This window comes from Loxodonta africana, chromosome 8 (assembly GCF_030014295.1).
Source record: "Loxodonta africana isolate mLoxAfr1 chromosome 8, mLoxAfr1.hap2, whole genome shotgun sequence".
NCBI lineage: Eukaryota > Metazoa > Chordata > Mammalia > Proboscidea > Elephantidae > Loxodonta > Loxodonta africana.
The window spans coordinates 100,442,505-100,454,900 of record NC_087349.1 but is presented as its reverse complement, the minus strand read 5'-3'; the positions used below and the strand labels follow the sequence as shown (position 1 = coordinate 100,454,900).

At 36.3% G+C, this 12,396-nt stretch overlaps 1 protein-coding gene across 3 annotated transcripts in view; it reads left to right on the top strand.

The window, feature by feature from the left end:
* VPS41 (VPS41 subunit of HOPS complex) overlaps positions 1-12,396 on the top strand; it is a 263,655-nt gene that overhangs the window by 92,973 nt on the left and 158,286 nt on the right. The window contains exon 1 of one of the 3 annotated variants that reach the window (XM_023544249.2): positions 2,874-2,904. The exons of the other annotated variants lie outside the window; for them this stretch is intronic. The gene's annotated coding sequence lies outside the window, so the exon portion shown is untranslated. Of the gene's footprint in view, positions 1-2,873; positions 2,905-12,396 lie in introns of those variants that run through there. 3 annotated transcript variants of the gene reach the window in all.

Here is a 12,396-nt window from a genome sequence, read left to right as displayed (position 1 = left end):
ACTGCTGGCCTTGTCTGAAGTGGTCATGCTATGAGGGGCTGGTTAGCTGGCAGGGCACCTTCGCTCCATAGCTCTCCTTGTTCACTGTTTTTGTTTAGTTTCTTTTTCCGTTTGGTGTCCAGTCTAATTCTCTATTCTTCCACTTGATACTCAGGGTTCCAGGATTGACATCTGTATCTGTTTCACTTAGTTTCTCAGATCTTTGCTATAGGGGGACAGCAGGGTGTATCTGACAGCCTCGTCTAGAGTTGTCTCCCCAGCCTCTTAAATTTTGTTCATCATCCTAAATTTAGTGTTTACCTTTGCCTCATTTTTTTGTTTTAATTGTGAACCGGTTTCTCGTTAAATGTTTATTAATCATTGTTCTGGGTTTTTGTTGTTGTTGCTGTTGCTGTTGTTGAAAACTATTTTTTATCTTTATTTATTAAATATACAATTATATAACGTATCTAGAATTTAATAATTCTTTTAAGTCAGTCTAAGAAATATGTATTTTTTTTCTTACAGGTCTTTTTTTTTTTCAGTCTTTTCATTTAATATTTGTCATTCTTTTTTTTCCTGTTTTCTTAAAGTAGAACATACTGTAGTAGCATTCCTTGGGTAATTTTTCCCCAAACAATATACAGTGGTTGTATGTTTTCTTAGTCTGCTTTTTTTTAACTTATGTTAGAAATATATGGAATATGTTTATAATTTAGCTTTTGTGATTAGGACGATGAATAACTAGGAGTCTTTATCCTTTATTATTTTATTCAGCACATATTTATATCACCTGTCGTGTGGAAAATCAGCAGTGGAAAATACTGTTGTCTCTGCTGAGATAAAACAGAGTTTGAGGGAAGTAGTGGTCAGCAGGATTGGTTGTCTCAAAGTGATTGAGTAAAGTAAGGTTGATAGAGCTCTCATTTGCTTCAGCTTTCGGGACTTTCTTGGTGACCTAGGGAGAGCGGTTGGCAGTGCAGCAGTGGAGAGCAGCCACTTGCCATGGTTCTTAGGAGTGAAAAGGATATGAGGCTCTAGGGACATTGAGTGGATGGCTATCCTGAGGAACTGACTAGAGCCCTTATGTCTTTTTTGCTTTTACTGAACCCTAAGTTTTGGGACTTTCACGAAATCTTCACAAAAGTTCTTCAACTTCAGGTTTGTTTGCTGTTAAGTTTGTTCCCCATCCTGAATCAAAAAGGATGTAGTGGTAGCCTAGAGATGAAATCTTAGAGCAAACAAGATGATGTGAGGGTTTATGGTTACAGGCAAGGTCATTTTTGCCTTAGAATAAGGCAGTGAGAAAATAAGTGTTTATTTTGTATTTTTATTTTGTTTTATAGATTTGCAAAGAACAAGCTACAATTAGCTGTGTTTTTATACCACCAGTAGCAGTGCCATGGAGTAGACTCCAACTCCTGGTAACTCCATGTGTGTCAGTACTGCGACTTATAGGATTTTTAGTGGCTGATTTGTCAGAATCATCAGGCCTTTCATTTGAAGCACCTGTGAGCGGACTCTCCAGTCTTTCAGTTGGCTGTTGAGTGCATTATCTGTTTGCACCACCCAAACCAAAAAACCCAAACCATTACCATTGACTCACGCCAACCCAGGAACTTCTAAATCCAGGTGGCGGTCTTGCCTGGAGGGTGTATCAGTGGAGAGTAAAATAAGAAGCAAAAGGAGGTTTTCCCAAGTATAAAAGAACAGACGTTTGCTTTTCACACATGTACTGTAAGTGTGGCTTGCGTGCTAACTGTGACTAAAGAGCGTGAAGCCAAATAGGCAACTGTGTGGATGTTGGAATTGTTAACCAGTGAATCTCTGAGAAAGTGAAAATGAAATCCTGTCTTCTGCTTCTTATTCATTCCACTCTCTGTCCACGGGGATGCAGCATTTGTGAAGGAATCAATTATCCATTTGTTAGTCAGAGGAGCTTTACAAATTATACATTAGCAGATTGATTTCTTAGGTTCACTGTTGGGGGACCAACAGCTTAAGGTGGGATGATGAGGAGTGTCAGGGGAAAAGAAGTTGCCACAAAGAACACCATTAAAAGCAGCTTTCGAAATGACCGTGAATTTATTCCTAATTGAAGAGGTGACATAATCCATACTAAGTGTATTTATTTCAAGCATTTTACATTAGGTAATTGATTATCACATGAGGTGTACATGTTGGCAATTTTGCCTTTTCTTTAAATTTAAGAACTTGAGACCACCTGTAGTGGACTTAGATTTAGAAGGTTTGCATTGGTGCTTGCCCCCTCCTGCTTACTCTGACTTCTTTTTCTATTCTATTAAGGAAATATTTTTGTATGTTCTGTAGTGTCAGCTTGACATTATTGATTTTTGAAGAAACTCACTTATATTGTCCAGAATTCCAAACATGTCTCTATTAGGAAAAAATTGTAGCTAATGGAAAATACAGCTGAGACCATTTTTCTCTGATCTTTTTTCCTCTGTTTTTTTTTCCCTTTTCCATAGCTCTACTCCAGCCTCCCATCTTCAGCACACACCCAGTTCTGCTCATCAGCTCTTATAGTGAAGAGTATAAAAACATGACAATTAGAAGAATCAGCCCCCCCCCATTTTTTTTTGCACTGCCAGGTTTTCCTCCAAGTTCAGAGGTTTCACGTATGCTTTCTCTTTTTTGTTGTTTGTTTCTCTGTTTATTTATTTCTAGAATATAAAAATGGCAGATATATGTAAGGCATTTGTTCCTGTTTTAGAGAGGAATGAGTTTTGGTGCCAGGCCAGTAAAACTGTTGCATGCGTCATTGACAGTTGTAATACTGAAATCCTGTTATTTATTTGTTCTTTATCAAATGTTAAGGAAACTGAACGTGCATAGCAACGATACTCAATTTTTACTCAAGACAAAAATATGTGCTGTAGGTCGCCAGAACGATGGCTTTAAAAGGTAAGAGTAAGTTTGTTTTGTTTTTATTTTCAGGTTAATGAATTTTGCTACTTAGTCATATTTTTAAAATATTTATCTTCTGATAACAAGAAAAATAAATATTGTAGAGAACTAATACAATATAGAGAGGTATAACCTAAACAATAAGATCTCAGAATCTAGCCATCACCAATGTTACTATTTTGGAGTATCTATTTTTTTTTTTTACTTCTAATCTAGCCCCATATATGATACACAGATACCTCTAGATATAGTAATATTTATAAACATTGGATTATAATTTTTTTTTTACTAAATTAAAAAAAATTATCATTGAGATTTCTTGGTTTTAGGAATTTGGGTAATTTCTATTTCTCAGTGTCGAAGTTACCTAGTACTGTCATAACAGAAATACCACAAGTGGCTGACTTTAAAGAACATAAATTTTTTTTTTCTCACAATTCTGGAGGCTAAAAGTTCAAATCAGGGCCTTGGTGTGATCACTCCTTCCTTAGCCCCGGGCATTCCTTGGTTCCTTGGCTTGTAGATGATCCTCACATGGTGTCTGTCTTCCCTGTTTGTATCTCTCTGTCTGTTCTGATCTTCTTATACCTCAGAAGTGATTAGGTTTAGGACCTTAAGTGATTGACTGATTGCATTACATTAGATTGCATTATGAAAGGTGATCACATTTCATAAGAGGTGAGGTAATTGCATTAGATTACATTAGGTTACGTGATGGAAGGTAATCCACTCTACCCAAGGCCAGCTGATCTAATCACGTCAGTGCTCCAGGACAGGAGCCAGCCCGTATTCCACCAAACAATGGGGAATATAGACTAGCCAAGGTGACGCATAAAATTAACCATCACACTCAGTATCTTATAAAAGAAAGCTGCTGTAAAAAGCAACCTTGTGAAATAGTCTTTTCACTTCTCCTTGGTTATAATAGGCATGCGTATTTTAAAGAATTTTTATACAGTTGCCAGATTCCCCTTCAGAAATTTTTTCCACATTTCAATCCCCACCAGAAGTGTTAGAGAGTGTCCATTTTTGTGCTTCCTTCCAAATCTATTAGAATTAGCCAAACTGCACGGTTTGAGGGCCCAATCTCCACAAAAGACTGCTTTCACTTCTGATGCCACTTGCAAGTTCAGGGGTTCCCAGAACCATCTCACGTTTGATGATTTGCTAGAAGGACTCCCAGAACTCCCTGAAAGCCTTTACACTCATGGTTATGGTTTATTACAGAGAAAGGATAAAGATTAAAATTAGCTAAGGGTAGAAACACACAGGGGAGAGTCTGGGAGAGGTCCAGATGTGGAACTTCAGGTAATTCTTTCACTGTGAAGAAATGAATCGCATTAAGTCTTCCTGGTCACGGTGCATGCCAGTACACACAAAAGTATTGCCAACCAGGGAAGCTCACCTGAGCTTTCACTGTACAGTTTCTGTTGAGGCTCAATCACATACTGCCTGTGTGGCTGACATTACAGACCCTTCCAGAGGTTGGCTTAATACCTTTAGTCCAGAGATTAAAATTGATAAATCACATTGTTAGACTTTCTAGTAGCCAAAGTCCTCAGAAAAACAATAACACTCCTGTCAGGAAGGACATTCCATGGAACCTAGAGATCACCTCCCTATAACAGAGGTCAAAGGCTAGACTTCTCTTTAGGTAAGGCTGAGTCTTCCCTACACAAATGGGTACTTAAAAAATCTTTGCTGATGTCATAGATAAAATATCTCATTGCTGTAGTTTTCGTGTATTTGTTATTAGTGAGATTGACTCTTGTACTTACTTGGTTTAATTTACCTGTATAAAAAATTCAAATTTCTTCAAAAAGCACTCTGAAAGAAATTTTTAAATATTTATTTAAGCTGTAAAGTTGTTGGCAATTTACATGACAAGGGTACATATCCTTAATATGTAACGGCCTCTTTCAAAACAGTTTAAAAATTATGGACACTCCCATAGCAAACAGTCTCTTCCTGTGGATTCATGCTTGAAATGTATAGTTCAAGATTGCAATTTTTACTGATTTATTAACAAGCTTCTCTGTGCAATTCTGTCTGAAGTGACCCAAGAAAGATAAAAGATTTGTACTCTCACTTTAGAACAGGGAAGTGAAGAAGGTAATACATAAGCATGTACTAAATATTTCATCTTTTTTAAAATGAGTCAGTCAATGTGATTGTGTTGATTTTGGAAGATACATAATTCAAGCATAATTTATAATAATTTAAAGGTAATCACTAATAAGATAAAAAAAATAGAATATAAAACATCTAAACTCTCAAGAATTTATTAAAAAGAGAAAAGAATTTGTAAAACTACCCCATAGGGTTTCCAAGGAGTGGCTGGTTGATTCAAACTGCTGACATTTTGGTTAGCAGCCAAACACTTAACCATTGTGCCACCAGAGCTTCAGTGAAGAATAGAAATGAAATGGGGAAACATAATTCTAAAAAGTAAAAAATGAAGTAGCAACTAAGGCAATACTTATTGGGCCAATAATTCTGTTACTAAAAGAAAAATACCCTCAGCTTTGAAGGATACATGTCCCACAAAATGATAGAAGTAAAGATGTGAGCAAAAATATATTGGAAGCTTCCGAGCAGCCATCTAAGACATAGCTATTGGACTCTACTTGTCTGGAACAAAAGAAAAAGAAAGAAACCAAAGACTCAGGAAAGAAAGTAGTCTACAGGACTAATAGTTGACATGAAGCAAGGATGGCAAGAGTACGTCTCACATTCTTTGGACATGTTATCAGAAGGGATCAGTCCCTGGAGAAGGACATCATGCTTGGTAAAGTAAAGGGGCAGCAGAAAAGAGGAAGACCCTTAATGAGACGGAATGACACGGTGGCTGCAACAATGGGTTTAAGCATAACGATTGTGAGGATGGCGCAGGACCGGACAGCGTTTTGTTGTGTTGTACAGGGTCGCTATGAGTTGGAAACGACTCGATGTCACCTAACAACAGCATTGCTACTTATTAGTAGTAGTGTTATTAATATCATTGTGTTATTGTTAAGATAGTAACTTAAAAAGAACAGAACTTAGGGGGCAGTTAATTTATGCTAGTGGGGGAGGAACAACTCAGAAAAGGTGGATGAGAATGGTTGGACTGGCAGAATGTAATCCATGTCACTGAATTGTATGTGTAGAAACTATTGAATTGGCGTATGTTTTGCTGTGTATATTCTCAACAACAACAACAAAATAAATAAAATTAAAAAAAAAGTAAAATATTCATCACATAGAATTTGTGATACAGTATGTTCTGGGGAAATACAAATACAAGAATAGAATTACAAGAACATTTGAGTACCTAGACAGCCTTGGGGGAAAAAAATCTAAGAACTAATTATTAAAGATATTGGCCCCAGACATTTTCATGGGCAAGTAATTATTTTATTTTTGAATGTTTAATATTTTTATTGTTAAATGTAACATTCAAAGGTATAGAAATGAGCAGTGAAACAAATAGTTACAAAGCAAGCAATTATTTACTTACCATTCAGTCAGGAAATTCACCATCTATTGAATGATCCTATGATTTTTCTTTTTTATTTTAACAACGTAGAAAATTATATTGATTAATTTCCCTGTGTTAAACCAGTCATGTATTTCTGGAGTAAATCCAACTTGGCTTTTTTATATATGCTGAATTTGTTAATATTGTCTTTAGAATTTTCCCCTCTATGGTCATTAGTGACATTTGCTTGTTTTGAAATGGTGGTAGTAGCATCAGCTTCAGAACCTGTCTAACTTCAGGGGGGATAACAAGTACCAAGATCAGCCAAACGCTGGTTCCCATGACGTGAGGTTAGACATACCTTTACCCTCCAGCCTTTTTACCAATTCTGACACCAGCTATCCTCCCCATGGCACTCTCTATTTCTCTGCTGGGTTTGATAATCTGTTGCAGTGGTCACACAGAACTCCCATACTATACTTAACAGTTTGGTGGTTTATTAAGGAAGCAACAGGGTAAAACTTGGAATCAGGATCAGGAAGCATGTAGGCAAAGTCTCCCTTCTTCAGTGCAGGACAGCTCTCTGAGCTCCTCTAGGCCATGCAGGCCTTCTCTCAGTCCCCTCAACTCCCCCTTACCCACCCCCCAGCACAGGCTTCCTCTGGGCTTCTGTCAGCCCTCTCAGGTAGGCCACAGATACTTCATTTGCATGGTATATTGACCAATTACTGCAAGGTGCATAATAATGACAAGCCAGGCAGCAGCCCAGGACCAGACAAAAAGTATCAAACCAAGTTGTTTACAGTTTACCCAGGAAATGTAACAAACCCTTTGCATAACTAGGCAAAGGTAACTCCTAAGAGTTTAGGGGAAAAATCTCTCAAGCTGTTTTTCCAAAGAACCAAGGCAAAATGCCGCATAAAGGAACTCATTTCACCATGCTTGTGGGTTTTTTTTTCTTGTAACATCCTTAAGTGGTTATAGGACCATGCAGGTTTCCTATTCTTTTGTCTAGTGTGCTAGTTTTTATTTTTCAAGACATTTACTAATTTATCATTTTTTGTGTTTCAGTAATTTCAAATTTTTATCAGCATATAGTTTTATATAATTTCTTATATTTCAGGTATGTATGTAGGATTCTGGTGACATTTCCTTTTTCATTCCAGATGTTTTTTATTTGTGTCTTCTCAGAGGTTTGTCGATTAGTCTTTTTAGAAAAAAGATTTTACTTAGTTGATTCTGTTTTGTATTTCATAAGTATCTACTTTTTACTGTCTTCTTTCTGCTTTCTTTAAAATTATTTGTTGCTCTCTAACTTCTTCAGAATGTTTTGATCATTAATTTTCAGTCTTCTGTCATATATGCATCTTACAACAAAATGTTCCCTTTGTTATATGCCACGTTTTTATTTGTAGTAGTTTTCTTTTTGTTCAGTTCAAAGTGTCTTATTTTCATTATGCTTTCTTTATGACCCATAACATTTTATTGCAAATATATTAGAAAGTATATTTTATTCACCCAAATTAACCAACTGTTAACTTTTTTCTACAATTGCTCTATTATATTTTCTCTCTACACACATGGGTGCATACACACACACACACACGCATACACTTTTGGAGATGTCTCTTTACCCCTAAATATTTCTAAGAAAAAGGATCTTCTGTTATATAACTACAGTGCAATTATCAAAATCAGGAATTACTTTCTCCCCTCCCCCGCCCCTCTGTTCAGGTTTCAGTCAGGATCACACCAGGCATTTAGTTTATATTTCTCCAACTAAAAACAATCTGAAAGAATTGTTCAGGCTTTCTTTGTCCTCTATGACCTGGATAGTTTTGAAGAAAATAGACCAGTTAAAGACTGTTCCTCAATTTAGGTTTCTCTGATATTTCCTTATGAATTAGATTTGGCTTATACATTTTAGCAGAAATACTACAAGAGGGATGTTGTGCCCTTCTCAGGACATATATTAGGAGGCAGAAGTGACTTTCTTAATTCCCAAACATAAAGAGATTTTCTCATTTTCTGTTTGCTATTGATTTCTAGCTTCATTCCATTAAGGCCCAATAACTGTTCCATTATGATTTTTTCTTTGACCTGTGAGTTAATTTTGAATGTGTTCTTTCATTTCCGAAACTATGTTTTCTGTTTTGGTTTTTAATTTTCTTTTGCTATTGATTTCTAACTACCTACATAGGGTCATATGTAAGATGCCAGGCTAATAAATTTATTGTGACTTGCTTTATGGTATAGAAGGTATTCGTATTTGGGGAGGATTGTGTATTCTCTACATGCTGATTATATCATATATGATCATTAGCTCAAGCTTGTTAATTCAACTCTTCTGTATTCTTATTGAGTTTTTACTTGCCCTGTCTGTCAATTGTGGATAAAACCACTGTGTTGGTGGATTTATCTTTTTTCTTCTTGATGTTTTATCTATTTTTTGCTTCCAGGTTTTAGGCAATGCTCTTATGTACTTGTGGGAGTTTAGAATTGTTATCATCCTGATGAGTTCAACCTTTAATCATTGTGTTGTGGCCCTCCTGATTTCTTGTAAAGCTTTTTGAATGTCTGTTTTGCTCTGTAAGCTCTGTGAAGGCAGGGGTATGTGTCTCCTTTGTTCACTGAAGTATCCCAAGTACTCAGGACAGTCTCTGACATACTAAAGGTGTCCAAATGTTTATCGAAGGAATGACTAGATACTAATATATACTGCAGCTTTTATTGGCATTTTGGTATATCCTTTTGTATCTTTGACTTTCAATTTGTGTTATTTTATTTTTGGTGTGTCTTTTTAAATGGCATATGGCTGGATTCTTATTTTTAGTTCAGTCAGAAAAGATGTGTTTTAACCGCAGTGTTTAGTAAATGCGTATTTGCAATGCAGTTACTTTCGTATATGGCCTTTCTGGCCATGGTCTCGTAACTCCCACCCAGGTGATTTTGTGATAGGGTAATTGTGGTCTACTGAGGGAATTGGTCCATTTTGCCTTACAAAAGCCAATTCCAGAGCAGAGGGGAGAAGCCCACCACCTCCAAGGAAGGAGAGACTACAGGAGAGACCTGGTAGCAGGAGATGGCGGGGTGGGCTTCGTGGCCCATGGAGAGAAAAACCTGAATGCCTTTGGGCAGAGATGTGCCTGGGAGCATGGGTGGGAAGAGGCTGCTCTGATGGAAGAACTGTGTCTTGAGTGTTCCTCAGCCTAAATTGTAACTGTTACTTTGTAACAAACCCAATAATTGTGAATATGGTCTGTGAGTTCTGTTTGGCCATTCCAATGAATTATCAAACCCAGTAGACTGTTAGGATAATTCGGACAAGAATGATGGTGGATTGGACCAGGATGCCAGCCGTGGGGGTGGTAGAAAGTGGTCAAATTCTGGATAAGTTTGCTGGAAGATGTGATACGATTTGTTGTTATGGGGTGTAAGAAAAGACAGAAGTCAGGAAAGGCTCCAAGAATTTTTACCCTGAACAACTAGAAGAATGTAGTAGCCATTGACTGAGCTGCAGGAGGAGCTGGTGCTGGAGGATTACCAGGAGCTCAGGTTTGGACATGTTTTAGTTGAGATTCTTCATAGGCATCCAAGTACAGATATCAGATAGGCAGTTGTATATACAGGTGTGGAACAGGGAGAGGTGCAGTCTGGAGATACAAATTTTGGGAGTCATTTCATATCCTGAAAGAGACTTTCAAGGGAATGAGTTGTAAATATAAAAGAGAAGTGCAAGGACTCAGTCACGTGATACAGAGATCTGGGAAATGAGGGGTATCCAACACAACATACTGAGGAGTTGCAGCCAGAAATTTGAAAGAAAAATCAGACTAGTGTCCCAAAAGCAAAGAGAAGGAGAGAGTTATCAGTTATGTTAAATACTCTTCTTAGGTAGAATACGTTGGGATTGAAAAAATGACCATTATGTTTAGCAACGTAGTGGTAATTTTATCTTAAAATTCATATGGAAGAAAAATTCTTGAGAAGGACCAAGAAGAGTGTGAAAAATTGAGCCTGGGACTTCTCTTGCCAGGTATCAGAACATACTCTATATCCACTCTAATTAAGTCAGCACTGAGTTGATATTGGACTGGACAAAGAGACCACAATTGAAAATCCAGATGGATATCTAAGTTTACATAAAGATTTATTATAGGATAAACATGGTTCTCTTCAGGAAGGGAGGGACAAATTATGTAATAAATGGGGCTAGCCCAATTGCTATGGGGTCGCTATGAGTCGGAATCGACGGCACTGGGTTTGTTTTTTTTTGTTTTTGTTTAGCCCAACTGGGTATCCATTTGGCAGAAAATAAAGTGAATCCTGAAGGAATTGAAGACTTAAATATAAGAAATAAAACAATAACCATTGTGTAAAAAATACAGACTAAACATGGAATATCTGGGTGAGGCATTGTACCCTGAAAATATAAAGGAAAAGTTAGTTGATTAAATAAAAACTTTATTTATTTATTTATTTTTGCACAATTATGTGTGTACCATGTTAACAGACAAATGAATGTTTTGGAAAAAGATATTCATATTGCAGATGATAGGGAAATTTTTGGTAATATGCAAAGAGCTCTTTTAAATTGAGGAGAAACAAGAAACATGTTAATAGAAAAAATGAGTAAGCAATTTTAACAAGCAGTTTACAGAAGAGCAAATTAAGTGGCCAACATACTTAAGAAAAATGCCTAAGTTTATTAGTAGTCAGAGAAACGAATCAGTGAACATTGATCATTGGCAGAAATTAAAAAAAAAAAAAAATCTCTAACCACCATTGCTAACAGATCTAGTGGAAAGAATATTCTCCTATTTTGTGGGCAGAAATGTGACCTGTTCAGCTTTTTTGAAAAACCTAACCACATTTATTGAAAATAATGATTTATATATGTCTGTCAACCTACCGTTTCAGTTCCTAGGGATCTAACGTGTGTTTATGTGTGTGTATTCATTAAGATGGTTCATTGTAGCTGTTTTTACAGTGACAACGGTGGAAATAGTTTTGGGAATACAAAAACAGATACATGTTAAGAACAGACAATTAATATAAATTAATCATGGTAATAAGACCAAGGCTTAAAACATTTTATAATTTTCATAGATTTTGAAGGCATTTAGTAAAAATAAATATTTTTTCATCATGAAAATTCCTGGCAAATGAGGGTAGAAGGATCCTTTCTTCTCTAACTGAAATTTTTATCGCAAAAACAGGATCGTGATGGTGAAATACAAAGCACAGCACCTTTAAGGGGAGGAAGGAGCGAAAAATGCCAAGTATCACCACTGCTTGCCAATGTATTTAATCAAGGAGGAGATAAAATGGTCATTATTTATCATTCACATTTTTATTTACGTAGATAACCCAAAAAAATTAACGTAAAGTGATTAGAATTAGAGAATTTAATGAGGGAGCTGATTGTTATAATGAAAAAATTTTCCCTATACATAGGGAATAAACAAAAATTCTGAAGAAATAAGACCCTTATTTCTTATTTCAGAACAGCAGCAACAATTTAAAAAAAAAAACAAACTGATTTCCAGAGTCTCCAAAAAATTTTTTAAGTAGCATAAAAGAATAGTATAGTGTAGCTGTTAATTCTTAATGAAAGAAATCTGTTTATTTTGATTTGGCTTTCTGTCTCCTTCCTAGGAACATAGATTTTACCCATTTTTAGGTGTAGACATTGCCTGTATGTAGAGTTTGCAAAGTCGCAAGTGGAAAGTGATTTTTTGATTTTTCTTTTTTTTCCTTCTGACATTGCTATTGTGATGGTTTATATTCAGGAAGAAACACTTAATGAAAAGTTTGGTTTATCTGTGCTTAGAAAACCACTGTGTGGCGTAGCTACTTAGTAGTGCTATTGTTTTAGGCAACTCATGTAAACTCCTGAAGCCTCATTTTCCTTATTGTGAGGTGGAGATAACCATCCTTAGCCAACTGCTTTCCCCTGAAGTTGTGAAGATCTGGCAATGTGTATGCCAATTCTTTGTGATTCATACAGATGAATAATACAGTGCGAT